A 7,430-nucleotide genomic window follows, 5' to 3' on the forward strand; every position below is an offset into this window, starting at 1 on the left:
AATTTGAGGAAACTATGTGCATTATGCATGGGTTATTTTGTGGTTTTATGAAAATTGTTGTACTCATTTGTGTAGTTTTTTGGTGCTACATAAATTTTATTATGTATTTTGGTGTTACAGTAATTTTATTACATTTGTCGATTTTTTTAAAAAATTTTTGATGAAATTTTATGTTGGAATAACAAAGGCCCAAACCAAAAATTTTGATTAGTTGTGCAACCACAAAATTAAAAATAATCTAAATGCTTATGCTTTTAGCAATATAAGGGTATTTTGGTAATAATAACACATAACCTTACTTTCCTTTACTTCCAAACCAAACAGAAAATGATAACAACCCTTACTTTACTTTCCCTCCCCCCCAAACAAAGTATGTATTCAACTCTTCCTTTTCCTTCCCTTCCTTTCCTTTCCATTACTTTATGAACCCATCCCACACTCCATCCAAGCAAACCCTTAGTTTTTTTCCACGTATTCTTCCTTCATTCGTCCCTCCTCTCTCAATCCCAACAATAATTAACAATCTTGATATCCCGTTGAAGCTACGACTACTCGAATTGAAGTCGAACCTCCAACATCATCTTCACCCACCGAAAAGCTCCGGCTCTCGCTCGCCACTCCGGCTCTCCCTTCATTTGGCTTTTCTATCTTAATTCCAACTATAATAAATGATCTTGACATCCTAGTGAAGCTCCGACTACTCAAAATCAAACCTCCAACATCATCTTTATCCACTGAGTGTTCAAAGGGACTCGATGAAAGCCGCATCAATATGTTAATCGGAAGAGTAAACAGTCTCCAATTCCTTCTCCTCTGACACCTAGGTACATTTGATTTCATTTTTTCTTTTTTGTTTTAAAATTAGAATAGTTGAATCATGGAAATTATATGGAGTAAATACAGCATATAAACATAATTCTCCTCTTTGTAGTTCCTACTCTCTAATTATGTGCTCTCCTTTGGATTCTTGCATTTGTTTTACTGATTAAATGGTTTTCAATGATCTTTCAATAAAAAAAATTAGGGTTTAGGGTTGTTTGTATCACTTAATCCAGCTCCGTAAATGGGTTGATTTGGTGCAATTTGTGAAAATTATAGTTTTTGTGATTTCTTAGTAAAATTTATAATCAAGTTCAGATTTTATTTCTAATTCATCCGAAATTAGTCAGTTAATTGCGTGGATAGAAAGATTATGTAATGCTTTGGTGTAATTTTTGTCAAAGTTATGATCAAGATTGTATTTTGATTTCATATTCTTTGAATATGGTTTCTATGTTGTTACTTGCTTGGATAAAAAAGTTTATTTGATGGTTTGGTGCATATGGATCTTAGTTTCTGATGTTTTTATTAGGAATAAGATAATGTGTTGATTTCCTATTCATTCAAAATTGGTTGTGTGTTATTATTTGTAAGGATTGAACGGTATATGATAGTTTAGGAACTGGGTTCTGTGTTGTTTCCTCATGAATAGTAGTTTATGATGGTTTAATGCATTTGAAGCCCAAAATGTTAATTCTTGTCTATAATTACTTGATAAATTAGACTTACTAAATAATTCTCCTTGTTCAATTTGCCTTTTTGCATGGTTGATGGTTTTTAATGGTTTATGACACTTCATAGTTCAGGTCTTATTAGTCCAATTACTCTTTCTCACAATTTTAGGATTTTGCCTATCCTTTTCTTATCCTATTATTAAAATTTGATGGACTAGTAGGATTTGGACTTGGTAAACATAATATCCATTTAGATGTTTTTCACCGCCATCTTATGTTTGGACTTTGGATTGTAAATGACATGATGTTAATTATCAAATCAAATGGATTGATCATAAGTTTTAAAGAGATTTATAAAACATGACAAGGGGATGTGGAACTATTAAATTCAATTCATTAGCTGATGTATCTATCAAAGTTAGTTTATTAGCTAACTAAATATTGTAACAAATAGATAGACACTGTTAGTTTGTTATAAAACAAACAAAGAAATAGAAAGTTTTTTTTTTGTTTTTCTTAGCCTCATTTGTATATAAGATATAGTGCTTATGTATGGTTTTTTTATGAAACTTTTCATCTTTGATGTTTGATTCTATCATTTTCTCTGTAAGTTTTTTATTTTTATACAAATCAATTATAATAATTTTGAATTATGATTACATTACAAATTACCAACAGCTACAATCTGAAAATATAATTACATGCTTGACTCATCATATGCTTGATTCATCTCTACCTATAGTCTAGCCACAAAATAGAGTATTTGTATTCAATTTTCATCACAAATTCTTTAAGATAGAATTATATTCAATTTTCATCCATTTACAGATTTGCACTACTAATAGCTTCTATAAGAATTCACAATTTTTTTCCACAATTGACAATAATTTCATAAAGTTTACAAACCTAGGTGATGTTTGTAAAATTTTGAAATTATTATAACAGATTTTATTATAACAAGAAAAAAAATAGTTTGCTATAAATTTATAATACATTTAATACATTTTCAACTTTTCTAATTTTATTATTATTTATATCCGGCTTGGATTGGTTTATAAAAAATTTGTTTGTTTCAAATTTGATAAAAGGATTATATATATATATATATATATATGTATGTATATATATATATATATATATATATAAAAAGTCTTCTAACTAAAAGGGGTTTCTAATTCTTTTTTTACTTGGATATATTTATTTAGAAATACTTTTATAGTTAACGGAGTTGTTTGGATATTTTATTCCTTGGATCACTTTTGCAATTGAAAGTACTAAAACAGTCATTGAAATTGAAAATATATACATACTATTAATATTGATTAATAGTTTCTCAAATCCTCTCTAAATGCCATTTGCTACATGGTGATTGTTTTGGATGATGCATTGGATTGAAAGTGACATGGTCATTGCTCTTGTTTGAAGGAAATTGCATGACACCTGCTATTGTGGTCATGATTGAAAAGGATGTAAGCGTAAGTCAATTTCTGAGACCTTATTCATTGACAATGTCACAAAAAGATTCATACAAATGTATGCTTTTCTCTAGGTGTATATTAAGTTTACCTTTTATGTTTTTATGAGCAAAATTCGTCACTTAAGGTTTTTGTTCTTATTTTACATTGTCCTTTGCACCACTTTAGGTTATTCTACTCACTGATATTCATTTTGCAATTCAATGCATTAAATCCACAATCAAGGCCATAGAGTAGCACTCATAGAGCTTATGTAGCAAAAAGAAGTAATCGGCGATATATTTAATTAGCTACACCTTGCACGGCAACGCCGAAGTAAAGATTGCCCAGATTAGGTAAATAATACTAAATGATGATGTAATGGTTATCTTTATTTTCCTATATTCTGTTGAAGTTTGACATATTTCTTGAATATCTAAAAAACTCGAAGATAAATATCTACCAATAATTAGTTAAAAAAATTTTTATTAAAGTTGAATATGAGTCTTATCGATCTTATATATCATACAAGATAACATCATATTAGAAGACATCAGATTCGATGTGTGTTTTCAATTGGAATAAGATAACATGATACAAGAAAACACCATTAACCCGATGTTCCAGTTTGATTTTTTTGTATGAATTTTTTTTTAGTTTAAAGATTAGAAAATAATTTTTCTAAAGGGGTTTTTGGAGGTATATATATCATAGAAGGGCAAATAAAAATTATATACATTGACGGCATGTTGTTTGATGAATTGAGAAATATATAGAATTGTTTTGCCCCTATGTTGTTTCTCAATGAGATATCTTCAACTAGCAGTGTACATTCCTGGCACTTTTCTTCCTTCCTTTCTTTCTTTATTCTTTTTTATTTAAAAAAATTTATGATTTACATTGTTCATTTTATTATCAAATTTTATTTTCTTAGGGCTGCTTTTACTGAGGAGAGCATCACAAAATATAGGCAGGTTTGGACTTCACTCTTTTATTTTTAATTTATTTTTTGGCCATTTAATTGAGTTGATTTGACTGGGTCCTGAGATTTTTGTCATATTTGAGACTAAGTGAGATGAAAATCTTCAACATCATGTTTAGACTTGAAAATGAGCCCTTTTTCATAATATAATTGGAGTTGGGATTGAAAAAATATATATATTTACAATTATTTTAATTTTTAAAGAATGCCCAATCGAATATTTTTTAAAAGAAATTATTGAAAAAAATTTGGATTATTTATAGCAATTATATTATGTTAGTAATAGTATAATGATATGAAAATAATAGTAATGATTGATGTTGTTGTCATCATGGGAAAGTAAACTTACATAATTCTTGTAAGTTTTATTATACCGATCAATTACTCATATTTCACTGGTTTACATATTAGTTTAGTCAACCACTAGTATTATTGTCTCCATGAAAGTACCACAATGCCCCTAACATAATACTTGAACCATTTCTCAATCAGAAATTACAACTTCGTCTCTCCTTCATCATGGAGCCTCCAACCATTGGGAAATGCCCCTCACAGGTGGCTTGTCACTAGAGGAGACATATTAGAACCATTGTGTGTGTTCTATTCTCCATCTCTTCGCCTTGCCATCTCCTTATTGAGCACTCTCAATTGAAGCTTTGCCATATCATTTTTCCCATGATGTTCTATTATTGTACATCTCTTTATTCCTCAAGCCATTACAACTACAAGTTTGTTAGAGCCTTCATGCTTTGAGGTGTTGCTTTGCTAATGTCGTTTCCTTGTTAAATAAATTCTCAATAAAGGAAACCTGCCGAAGCAACCAAGCAACCAACCCTAAGGTAGGAGGGCACATTGGGTTGGCAAGGACAACAATGGGATTTTATCTTTTTATTTATTTATTTTTGTTTCTATGCATTTTCCGGTGATGAATCTTCTTGAGTATGATGTATTGTGAATTTTGGATTGTTCTAGTTGTTAGGATGTCTTATTCCCAAAATTGGAAATTTAGGTTTTTTTGATGAATGGGTTGCTTTATTTGTACTTCTCTCTTAAAATATTCCACTAAAGCAAAGCATTTATTTTTGTTTTGTTTGTGTACTTTTGACTATATTTTTGGATGAATCTATTCTATGTTATTATTGAAAGTGAATGTATATGGACGGACAATACATGCCCTTATGCCCTTGTGTATGTGCTTTTGATTGCATTTAATTAGTCGATTTGTTATGTTGCATTATTGACATATGGTTATCATTCACTGTTAATAATTCTGATCTATCAAGGATATGGTAAAATTTTGTTATACCTATGTATGGCTCTCCATAGTAAGTACCTTTGCATTACATTTGACTTGAATATAATTGTTGTGAGCGTTTAATTAATGTGAATTGTTGTTTATTACTTCTCCGACTGTGAACAAGAAGCAGTTACTATTTATAAAGATTGTATTCCCTTTATCATTTGTGTTTACCATTTAAAAACATGTGTGTCACATAGCATATGGTGTTGCGATCTAGTCTATGATATTTTTATTTAAGATTTAATAAATCCTATGTATTTCTTTGCTTTTGTTATAGCTAAGGAGAATATGGTTGCCAACCTAGTAGACAGAAGATGCTATGTGTTTCCAATAGTGTCAACTCTTACTGGGTTTAAACGACAACTCAAAGGTATTGGGAACTCCTCTAAGAAAACTATTTACCCCCTTAATGGATATTTGATATGTTCTATGCAAGTGCACAGGTCGCACACAAGTAGTAAAGAGGTACTTCGTGAGGGGTAAGGTTGTCGAATCTCAGGGACTAGACTTAAAGTACTAACTCTTCTTCCGATGTCTAGTTAAGCAAAAATTGGGTTGTTCTCAAGAATAGATACAAACTAACAAGGAAAAAACAGATGGAGATGTCGGGTGATTAGGATTGAGATCTTAACAACAAGAGAGCAATGCCCCAGGATGATCCCTATGAGCTATTGTCACGCCTCGACCCGTGGGCCCGCCACGTGACAATCGTCGTGACGATCCCGAGGAGGGACACACACCACTCAACCCTCGAGTCATCGCAAGGCTCACAAACTCCTGCTAAACAACACCACAATAACAAAGGTACCAAAAGCAAAACTTTCACTCAAAAAGTCAACCGTATGGTGAAAGATATACAAATCACAGATACAGGGTTAAGAACACTAGTGGATCCACTGCAATCATACTATGCAACCTGATTAACAGTAAATAAACAACTTGACTTGGGATACAAATTGCCAAGCACTTCGCCTCGCTATAACGACCAAAACCACTAAAACCTGGAAGGGAGGAGGGGGTGAGTAACCATAGTCACTCAGTGAATGGGTTAGCACAAATCTAAAAGAATATCAAAACAAATCGATGAAATATATTAAACACGATTTACAATAACATAAATGAACTGGAACGTTTCACATTCACAACACAATAAAAGTGCAAGATAAGAAACCTTGGTATTTAAAAACCAAAACATAGGTTCTCACGAGTATAGATAAAACATTAGCATGTAAAAAAAACAAATGCTTGGATATAAGTTACCAAAATGAGTAAAAGAGCCAACTTAAACAAATAAAATTCTCGATCAAATAAGCAATGGCCTAAAATCACTCTCCCCAACATTAGCCGCCGTCGCGACTAAGTTGAGAGCCGTCAAGGTCTTCGTACCCTTGACGTTGGCCCACCGGTCCCGTGTGGTGACCCCGGGATTCCGATGTATCATCCAATCAGGGCTCTACGCTCCCACCTGATCTGGACAGATCAACACTCAGGTCCACCACGCCACCTCTAAAGACTGGCCCGTAGGGACCCACTACTGCAGTAGTCGGGCATTAGCCCGCCGTCACCATCCAAATCAACATGTAGATGTAGCAATAATATAATCTGTATAAATCATATCACATGGTCCTTATCCAGGACAAGCATTCACATCACAGAAATATACATGATTTCCCACAAAGCCAATGTCAAAAGCATAACAAAACATATCAACTTTCATAAAGTATTTCGATCACTATATGTCAATATGTTCAAAAAAATTTCTGTCCAAATGCCAAGAATAACACTAACACGTAAATCTTTGCAAGTTGATTGAAACATTTCTTTAGACAATAAAACCAAATAACATTAAATTCACTGTAATATCCACAATCCAGAAGAACATGCCATTCAGAAATGAAAACCTTTTGTCTTCGCAACCATAAATATCACAAGCATACTTATACAAGTGAGAGGTTTTACAAACCATTTCTAAAAGTAGATGTCAATATATATATATATATATATTGATTTAATCCTGCTTACACATCATCAGGTATTTACTTTCGCAAGTCTTTACTATTTAACCCTTTCTTATACTTAACCATATCTTAGATCCTTATCATAATGTCATTACCTCAACATCAATATTTACTTCATCTATAATAATCCCATTGTCAAAATGCTCACAAGTTGACTATCTCCTCTTAAGAGTATTAAATCAA

The 7,430-nt window shown here is 31.8% G+C and overlaps 1 long non-coding RNA gene across 2 annotated transcripts; it reads left to right on the forward strand.

The window, feature by feature from the left end:
- The first annotated feature begins 465 nt into the window (after positions 1-465).
- On the forward strand, positions 466-4,948 carry LOC120258046. Of its 2 annotated transcripts, XR_005535942.1 has the most exons (4): positions 466-824; positions 2,919-2,968; positions 3,882-3,921; positions 4,422-4,948. It is a non-coding gene; the product is annotated as an uncharacterized LOC120258046 (long non-coding RNA). The 2 variants fall into 2 exon arrangements; XR_005535941.1 differs by lacking the exon at positions 2,919-2,968.
- Positions 4,949-7,430: the final 2,482 nt, after the last annotated feature.

This window comes from Dioscorea cayenensis, chromosome 4, assembly GCF_009730915.1.
Source record: "Dioscorea cayenensis subsp. rotundata cultivar TDr96_F1 chromosome 4, TDr96_F1_v2_PseudoChromosome.rev07_lg8_w22 25.fasta, whole genome shotgun sequence".
NCBI classification, from domain to species: Eukaryota; Viridiplantae; Streptophyta; class Magnoliopsida; order Dioscoreales; family Dioscoreaceae; genus Dioscorea; species Dioscorea cayenensis.